Raw genomic sequence first — 10385 nt, 5'->3', positions numbered from 1 at the left:
AAACATTGGGTACACATGGGCGCAAAGATGGGAACAACAGACACTGGGGACTCCAAAAGCAGGGAGATGGGAAGGTGGCAAGGGTTTAAAAATTACCCATTGCATACTATTTTGGCTACTTGGGTGACAGGGTCATTAAAAGCCCAAATCTCAGCATCACACAATATATCCATGTAACAAACCTGCACATGTACCAGCTTAATCTAAAATTTAAAAACAAAAAACTAAGGTATTTCATCATCTGACCTGATGTATACACATATCTTTTTATGTTCTCACAGGTTGTTAGTACTTACAGCATGCGGACCATTATATGAGTTCAGCACTAAGACTACAAGTGACCTTATACTGAACCAAGGATGTCTTTCTAGGTCAAGATTGGTCTATGCCAGAGGCATTTAAAATCCAGTGCAAGACAACTGCTTGGATATATCAGTGTAAGTGTGAGCACATTAGTGGGGGCACAATACTGTGAAGCAGAATGATTTTTTATAAGTACAGAACACAATACATTCCTTTTCTCAGGAAGCCTACCTTTTAACTGGGGAGATCACTCACTCACACTGACAAGTTGAAGGGGGCATTGGGAATATAAATGCTTAAGAGATGCACATAGGGGTGATCATAAACTTGGATGGGATTAATCAAGTCTTTTAGCAAGAGGTAAAATTTTCAATTATACTGATAAATGCAAGACTGCTTTTGGATGTAGTTCAATTTGATTTCAAAGAGCTTAATTAAGAGAGTTAAACATGATGGAGGATATAGTAGACAGACAAAAAAGGAAGCAATCGTGCCTGTTGGATAAATTCATCAGTACACCCTCAGGGCCTGCCCAGGAAGAATCCCTAAACAGGAAATGAATTAAAATGAAAAGCATGGCCACCAGAGAAGAAGAGCTCAAGGGGCAGGATGGAGACAATTTGGCCCCGGGATTCTGTTGTTTCCCTAACACATTCCCTGACTGTCCTTCTGCCAATGGACCTGCTTTGTAGCGTGAAGGTGTTTCCCCAGCACGAACGAATTGTGAAGATGCCAAAAAGGAACGAAGCTTTAGCCATCAATCTTCACTTTCATTCATTTCCTAAATCTGCTTGTTTTTCTTCTTGGCTTGAAGGGAGAAGGGTTTTTTTCTGAAGAACAGCCTGGTGACAGACTGTGGCTGTCTGAAGCGTAGAGGGGGACTCGCACTGCAGATGGCACCCGGTCTGAGTGTTTCAGCTGCAGCCAGCTGAAAGTCATATGGCCAGACGGGGCATTTCACATCCTTTAACTTCATTTCGGTTCAATCAGCATTGTCCAGTGCCTACACAGAGGTCACCCTCTAATGTGGAGGCTGTGCTGGGCATTGGGGATTAAGAGGTGAATGCGGCATGCTTGCACTGTGGGGTTCACAGTGGAGTCTCTAACAGAAGTGTCTGAACAATGGAGGTAGGAAATCAGGGGAACACAGTGAGGGGCTCACAGCTCCCCATGAAGGTCATGGGAGACTTGTGAGTGGGCAATAAGCATTGAGTGCTGGTAAAGAGCACTTTTTAAGAATGAAAACAACTAAGCCTTTGTTTACTTATAGGAAAATAAAATGGGAATAGAAAATATCCTGTTGCTAAAAGGACGATTGGCTGGGTGTGATAGCTCACATTTGTAATCCTAGCACTTTCGGAGGCTGAGATGGGAGGATTGCTTAAGGCCAGCAGTTCAAGACCAGCCTAGGCAACATAGTGAGATCCTGTCTACAAAATACATAAGTAAAAATTAGCTGGGTGTGGTGACGCATGCCTGTAGTCCCAGCTACTCGAGTGTGAGACAGGAGGATCCCCTGAGCCCAGAAGTTTGAGGCTGCAGTGAGCGATTATAGCTCTACTGTACCCCAGCCTGGGTGACAGAGCAAGACTTTGTCTCTAACAAAACAAAAGAATAAGATGATTGGGTTGGGGGGAGACTTTGAAAAAGTTATAGAATTTGTAGCTACATAGTTCAACTGGTAAAAGCAATGAATAATCCCCAAACGATTCATTTATAGGTGCCACAACAACAGCTATAGCTACATTATACTTGAAACTAGAAGTTTTAAAGTGGTAGATGCTAAGGCAGAGACAAGGAACCTAGAAACCCTATAAGCTAAGTAATACCTCTGGAAAAACATAGTATGATATTGTAAGAAAAAATAATATAAATATGTATGGATGTGTTGGCCTTATTTTAGAAGGTAGAAATTCCCTGGGTTTGTGTTTCTATAAATGGATTATACTTTGGAAATTGTGCTTGAAGTCATAAAGGGAAGAGGAGCACAGAAGAGCACAGAAAGGGACCTCAGCCAAAACTGGGACGAGGGTTTGCAAGTCACTGTGGTTTGGCTTCCCCCAAGCCATCCTCAGTCCCTTCCTCCTTTCCCTCCTCCCAGGAGGCAAGCAGAACAGTCATGCAATCTCTTTCCCACCCTCCCCTGGAGCTGAGGATGGCCATTTCGCCCATTTCTGCTAAATGAGGCATTAAGTAGATTTGCAGGAGGACATTTGGGAAAGTTATTTTGCTTTCTGATTAAAAGGACAGAACCTTTCCCTTGTCCTTGATTCCAGCTTGAGATGCCGAATTGAAGACAAAATCTTACAACCCTGAGGCAAAATCACAAGGACAAAAAACAACACTTAGAGGTTATGCAGCCCTCTAAAGGACCCTGGAAGGGAGTACCTCCAGACTTCTTGTGAACATTACCACTGAAAACATGAATTTTTCTGTATATGCCAATAAAAGCATTCTTAATTCATATAGAAGGATTAAGAAAAACGCCAACTGGTAGAAGCAGGATTTTCTGATCTCAACCCTGCCCCTAATCATACACCTTCCCCTTCACCATTTCAGTTAAGATAGATGGATGTTCTACAACAGATACATAAAATATATGTGAATGTTTTATAAAAGCAGATAAATAACTGATGTTTATTTTCTATTTATGTATGCACAGCTTTTATTGAAGAAGAAAAGAATCGAGGAAGGAACTGAATTGTAGACAAATAGATCACTGAGGAGAGTTATAGCATGTCTGCCTATGATGTCTTCAGTAGTTGCCGTCTTGTTGAGAGTTGGGATTGAATTACCCGATCTTTCGAGATCCACTTGCACTGTCAGAGTAGGAGCATCTGAGCAAATGGGAAGGCTGTATTCTTGATTTCCTACATTTTGCTTCATTTTTCTGCTGGAGGTGAGCCCCGGATATTGGTGTTCCGTGTGCCTCTTCTTCCTCTTCTGTCTGCCTTCCTCTGCTTTGACCTCTTTCTATCCCATCAATTTCTCACTCAACAAGTGCCTAACTGGCATCTCTACCTGCCCCTCACAGGGCTCCTCTCTGCCATGGTGCTGCTCTTCCTCCTCGTGTGCCTGCCTGTTCCCTTGCCTGGCTTCTCTCACACTTTCTCTCCTTTCCCTCCTTTTCGTCCTTTTCATTTTGTTGTGTTGTCCCTCCCTCTCCTCTCCCCCTCTACTCCTTCCCTCCTTTCTTTAAAGGAAAAGGACAGGTAATAAACCATTAACTTATACCTTCTATTGAAAATACTCATGATTTCTTAAGCAGATTACTGAGCAGAATTGGAGATAACAAAGATGGTGATAAAATGATGAAATTCTCACATCCTCTACTTTTCATAAACTGACACGATTTAACCTTCTTCTACTTTAAAACCACAAAAGGAGAGAGACTTTCACTCCTGCTTCATGGGTCTCCTCTCTTGCGCTCAGTTCCTGTCTTTATCCAGCCTCATTTTTCTTTGGAGAGCTCATTGTGATCATCTAGAGTGGTAGACCACGGAATCCACATTAAGACACCCATCCACGATCAGAGGTGATGTCTTAGGCAAATTAAATCTGAATCTCAGGGACAAGGCTCAGACATGGATTTTTTTTTAAATTCCCTAAGTGAATAAATTTGTGGCCAGAGGTGAGAACCAATATTCTACAACATGCATTCTCAATATAATGCTGCCCGTTACAATTGTGTAAGTTAAAGTTGGGCCGAGGGTATAAGGAAACCCCACGTTGATTTGAGAATGAAGCAGAAAAAAACCTCCTCATGAGGGTATCAGGACTTCCCAAAAGGGTAAGAGGGGGCTGAGATGACAATGTGTAGGCGCTGCCCACGTTCAGGGGTATGCCCGAAGCTAAAATTATTTCCAAAAACCCCTACGTGACCACGGACAGCTCTGAGCCTGTCATGCTTATATTTAGAAACAAAGCAACACATACATGAAGGAATTCTATCAGACATAGTAAAATTAAAAGAAATAGCTTATCTCCACCCTATAAAGAAAGGAAAATAAAGCATTATACACTAGTCATCTTGTTGAGAAGTACCCAGAAAATAAATAAACTTAAAAAAAACAAACAAACTCAGTAGGAGCTAGCACTGCAATTTCTAGGGTGGGTAATTTTGCAAAGTTTTCCTAGGTAGTTTTAGTGAAACTTTTAGGAAGTTTTTGGTTCCATTTAATGATTCAAGTTTAGAGTGCTGGGGTGTGTGTGTGTGTGTGTGTGTGTGAGAGAGAGAGAGAGAGAGAGAGAAAGAGAGAAAATGATTACAGAATGGATCAGATACACACTTGGTGGGAGTATATATTGGAACAAAATCTCTGGAAGATAATTTGGCAATGCTATTTAAAAAATGTAAAATTTTGCATTCTAATTCCAGAAACTTATTCTGAGGGAATCATCATAGGATGATAGAAAGTCATAACTATTTATAATAGCAAAATATTGAATACAGCACATATGCAATAAAACTAATTAATTATAATACATACAATGAAATATACAATGCATTCATCAAAAATAATGTGGCAGAAGAATTTTCAGTAATGTCAAAGAAATGGTTACATATATCGTTTGTGAAAAATATTAGGTTGCATAACTGCATGTACAATACGACCTGTGTTAAAAATATGTATTTATTATTTTAAGAAGCCTAAATGAGTATGATATCAAAACATTTACAATAGTTATTCACCAGAAAGCTAAATCTTTGAAAATAGGAAATAAGTAGTTCATTTAGATCACATGGTAAGTAATTTAAAACTATGTTATTGAATTCCAATTAATTGTGTGATGGGATTATGGGCATTTTGATTTTCTTATGTCTATTCTCTAAGTTTTCTGAACAAATAAATATTACTTAAATGAGAAAACAGATCAAAATTTATATATATTGACAGAGAAATGAAATAAATATATAAAACAAAATTGATTTTTAAGTGGTAAAATAATAATGAACACTGTTTGGGTCTTTAATGTATCTTTAAACACACACACACACACACACACACACACACACATACACACACACACATCTTGACAGTCACCCTTCAGATGATATAATTGTGTTTATGAAGAACCCAAAAGAATCCATAGATATTAAAACACAAATATTTACATAAAAGTCAATTGCATTTTTATATAACAGCAAACAAGTTAAAAAAAGAAACCAGCCTATAATCTCAGCTACTTGGGAGGCTGAGGCAGAAGGATGGCTTGAGTTCAGAGGTTTGACCTGATCAATATGGCGAGACGCTATCTCTTTAAAAAAAAAAAAGGAAAGAAAAAGAAACCAAAAAATATATTTTTTAAAGGCAGCAGTCACAAAAGCAAACAAGTTAGAAAAGGAAACCAAATTGAAAAAAAAAAAAGACAATAGTCACAAAAGCAGTTAAAAACATAAGATACATAGAAAAACCTTTTTCAAGAGAGGAGCAAGAGTGTTATGGAGAAGATTGTAATATTTTAACTATAGAGCCCACGTGGTCTGGTTTCAGACTGTGCCTCCCCTGAATTCATGGAAAAAATAAAATCAGATTCCTGCCTATTCTTACCATATCCCCAAATCAATTTCAGAGACATTAAACATTTAAATATGTAAACCAAAACAAAACATTTCAGATGAATAACACCTCTGGAAATAAAAAGATTTCTTAAATAAAGTTTTTACTCATAAAGGAAAAAAATTAAAATTTGACAATGTTTAAACTTAAGACTTTCTCTGAAAAGTCGGCTGAAAATTTGGAGAAGATATTTGCAACATGTATGTCAACAAAAAGAGTAATAAAAATATATAAAGGCAGCCCACAAGTTAGTAAGAAAATGAGCAGCAAACAGAACAGTAGAAAAACGATGGGAAAAATTTTTTTCAAAATATAAAAAAAGTAATTGACACGGTTATGTAAGACTGAACTTCACACACCCTTCAATCTGCATTTTATTCCTGGATATACACCCAAAAGAAATTTTAGCACGTGTGTACCAGGAGACTTGGACGAGAATATCTATTTGATTTGTAACAGCAAAAACCTGAAGCGACACAGATCCAGGCAAATGAGATAACAGGTAAATAAGTGTGGTATATTCATACAGTTGACTACTGTATAGCAGTGAAGATTAAGAACTATACACTATAGTCATCAACGTAGGTGGTACTGAATTAAAAGAGCAAGTTACAAAAGAATAATTATATAAAGTTCAAAGCCAAGCAAAATCAAATAGTACAGTGTTTAGGGATAAATGCCTATGTGGTAAAACTAAAAAGAAAAATGAAGAAATGATAAACCCAGTTTTTTTCTCAAGAAGCCTACTTTCTAACTGGGGAGGTGGCTCACTCACATGCACTAAATCGTGTCTCTGGATTGGGGAAGATGAATAGATTGGGAGAAAGCACGAGGCTTCAAAGGTGTTGCTAATGTCTGACTTCTTAAGCTCAGTGGTGGGTATGCAAGTATCCATTTTATTATTATTCTTAGGCCTTATACTTAGGTTATAAATATGCTTTTTGTATTACTTGTTTACAGTTTTTCATTACTGAACAGAAACATTCAAAATGAGGGAAAACTTTATTAGAACCAGTTTGAGCAGTCTACACATTTCTCTTAGAGACAGCATAGGATGGGTTTTTGAGATAGAGAGTTAGGATTTTTAAACATGACTGTGCACATTTCTGAGACCCAGTTTTCTTGTTTGTCAAATGGGGATAACACTTAACACATAATGTATTGTTAGGATGAAATTTGATCATATATATTTTTATAAATCCTAGCTGATGGACTGTCATATATTAAGTATGTAATATATATAGGTCATTGTTATTATTATTAAAATATAATATTACAGTAGTGAAGAGTTCTTTAAAAATAAACAGAAATAGAAATTACAGTTGGTCTTTTGAAATGAAACATACTGAGGTTATATTAAATGAATGCTGCATTATTTACAATATTGCTCTCGAATGTGAGGAGTATGTATGTGAGGAGTATGTTTTAATCGAAGGACTAAAAATAACTGCTGTACATCATCTAAACTTTCTCACATTTTGCATGGGACATTTACACATAATGTGTATTTTGTCCACCACATCAGGCTTGATTACTAACAATTACTACGGGTCTTCAGAGAACCGGCATTGAAGATCATTCCTATTAATGTTCACCTCCCATCAAAAGAAGATTAAGGAGAAAAGTAAGATAAAGTTCAAAGAGGAGATTTAAGGTGACAGGTCTGAGCAGACATGGCCAAGAAGTGACACTTCAAATTACCCAAGGACCTAGAGACAGGCAGAGACCTTTGAAGGTCAGGGTTTTATATGGGCGCACCATCTGGATGACTTCATTTAATGAAATTGTATCAAAGCGAGCGGGTTTTACAACCCCAGAGAGGTGGGCTTGGGGTAGCTTCCACTGAAAAGTCAAATTGCTTCACAGAAAAACAAAACAAAACCAAAGGTTATGTTGCTAAAACTTTTGAACCAAAAGGAGAAGATAGAATTTCCTCCAATCACAAAGAACCAAGAAAAATATCACATTTCCTGGCTGCCCACTCAATTTACCACCCTCCGCCCAGTCCCCTTTAGTAACAGAGAAAGAAATCACAGTAGTGAATTAATAAAGCAGTGAGCCAGACTTTCCTTCCTCGTGTGATTCAGCCCCGCAGTTGGGGTGGCGGGGGGCGGGTAGGGAGCGAGTTCTTTAACACTGAGCGCTCTGGACTGGCTTTCAATATTAGACATCCGGAGTTTTTGAAAATTAACACTGGAACAAAAGTGACTATCATACTCCATGTCCCCTTCACCCGCCCTCAGTCACAACTTTATTTTAAGGTTTCTTTGAGGCTGATTAAAAAAAAAAAACAAAAAACAACCTAATGGGAAACACTATCTAGAAATGGAGAAATCAAACCAATACTAAAGCATGTTGTAGCAATTGCCACCACCTATGATTGATTTTATTATAGGAAAAATGTGTTTTACCATAAATGACACTCCTTAAACTCGGTAACCAGCCTCCTTCCTCTCTCTTTCCAGCATATCTAACTAATCATACATGACTGAAGCAAGGTGATGCAATAGTTTCAATGTAACTGCCTTATCTAGGCATGCAATGAGAAGACCTGTGTGGTTGAGGAGATGCAGACATTCACAGCGTGGCCCCTTGGGCATAAGAATAGAGGTGAGAGTTTTTCCACTGGGTCTTGCAGGGGTATCTGTGGCACCTGTACCTTCTGGAAGGTGCCCCCAAAACCCGGAGATCAGATAGGACTCCAGGGCACTGTGCTGACTTTCTTGCCCTGTGCTTACATTTCTGAGACAAGGATCTAAGAATAAATTTAATTTCCAGTCCCTTCACTTGCTTTGTGCGTTTTCAAAACCCGAAAAGGCCTACCTAAAACAGCATGCACATCCAGAGGTACTCCTGTTAACCGCTAGTGGCATTGACGACTATGAGATGCCCCATTGGCAAGGAGATGTCCCCTCGTTTTTGAGTCCCCCACTGACATTCTCAGGATGATGTCTGTTGGAGACACACTTCTAGCAGGTAAAATTCACACTAACAGGCAGGGTGAACTCTTCCAGACCACCAGAGAAAAAGCAACACTTCATGCTAAAACTTGGACAATACAAGTGTAGAAATACTACCTGGGGCCAGGTGCGGTGGCTCATGCCAACAATTTGGGAGGCCGAGGCGGGCCAATTTCTTGAACTCAGGAGTTCAAGACCAGCCTGGGCTACATGGTGAAAATATCGATAGATAGATAGATAGATAGATAGATAGATAGATAGATAGATAGATAGATAGATTGATAGATAGATGATAGATAGATAGATAAAAAAAATTTTTAAAGCCAACTACCGGGGGTGGTTGTCTCTCCCAGCTGAGAATGAAGGAATCCTCCAAGCACAACTCTCTGTGAAATTCACCATTATCATTCTCTAGCACATGATAGAGCGTTCTAGAAAGTGCCCCAAAGCTGCTTTCTCACCCAGGAATAATGAGCCTGAGATGTGAGCTGGGACTAAAAGGTACCTGGACAGCTGCCCTCCTCTGAGGAGAAGAGGTTGGGTCTTGGTGCCCAGAGCAGTGGTGAGTAGTCATCTTATCTCCTTTTACTTCCTCTGTGAAGCCTCTGCACTGGATTTTGACATCACAGATCAATATGATCCTATCCACTATATGCAATTCACAGAAGCACTGTGTAAAATACTTGAATAGAGATTCTGACTTCTAGTTACAAGTTGTTCTCACTGTTAAAAAGGAAAATTGGCCTCGGTCGTTTCTTAACAATGCTAACATTTACTTCAAGAAGAAAATTGTGGGCTTTAACCTTTGCGCATTTGATTCTTCCGCACGGCCTTCCAAGGAACTAGGGTAAATGGACAAATAGTTCTTATAATTTAATACCGCTGTTTAAAAATAGATACTGTACTGAATTTTTTGCTAATTACATTAATAACTTCAAAGCCTTTTATGGAGGATGCTTGCTGGAAACAGAAGGTATTTTTATTTCACTGAAAACGTGATGAGATTTGGGTTTAGGATTTTGGAGGGTGGACCTGGAGTGTAGTGTTGTTGTTCAACACATTTGTCAATATGTTCTTTTAGGATATCATATTTGGTCTTGTTTAAGGAATTCTTTTCTATTCTCAAGTCAGAAAACTATTTACCCATATATATTCCTCTCATAAAGTTTTGTTTTTGACATACAAATTCCTTACTCTGTCTGTAATTGATTTTTAAGCAGACTAGGAGCTAGGAATCCAAATTCAATTTTATCTATATTTATAATCAGTTTTCCAACTGTACTTTTTAAAGATTCCTTCCTTTCTCTACTGCTCAACTATGTCACCCCCATCATGTGACAAATTTCCATGTATAAATGTGTCATATGAAGTGATAGTCTCACTGGTGAGCAAGGAAATCCAAGTCAAGACTGTTGAGATGTCATCTACACCCTGTTAACTGGCCTCTCCATTCTATTCCACTGAAAATTTGTCTGTTCTTATGCCAGTACGAAACTATTATTTATGATAAATTGTTCTTGTAGGATGAAGACAGCTAGCTCTTAGTGTATTATCTTTCTAA

This window comes from Gorilla gorilla, chromosome 5 (genome assembly GCF_029281585.2).
Source record: "Gorilla gorilla gorilla isolate KB3781 chromosome 5, NHGRI_mGorGor1-v2.1_pri, whole genome shotgun sequence".
Taxonomy (NCBI): Eukaryota; Metazoa; Chordata; class Mammalia; order Primates; family Hominidae; genus Gorilla; species Gorilla gorilla.
Note: the sequence above shows the minus strand (reverse complement) of the source record.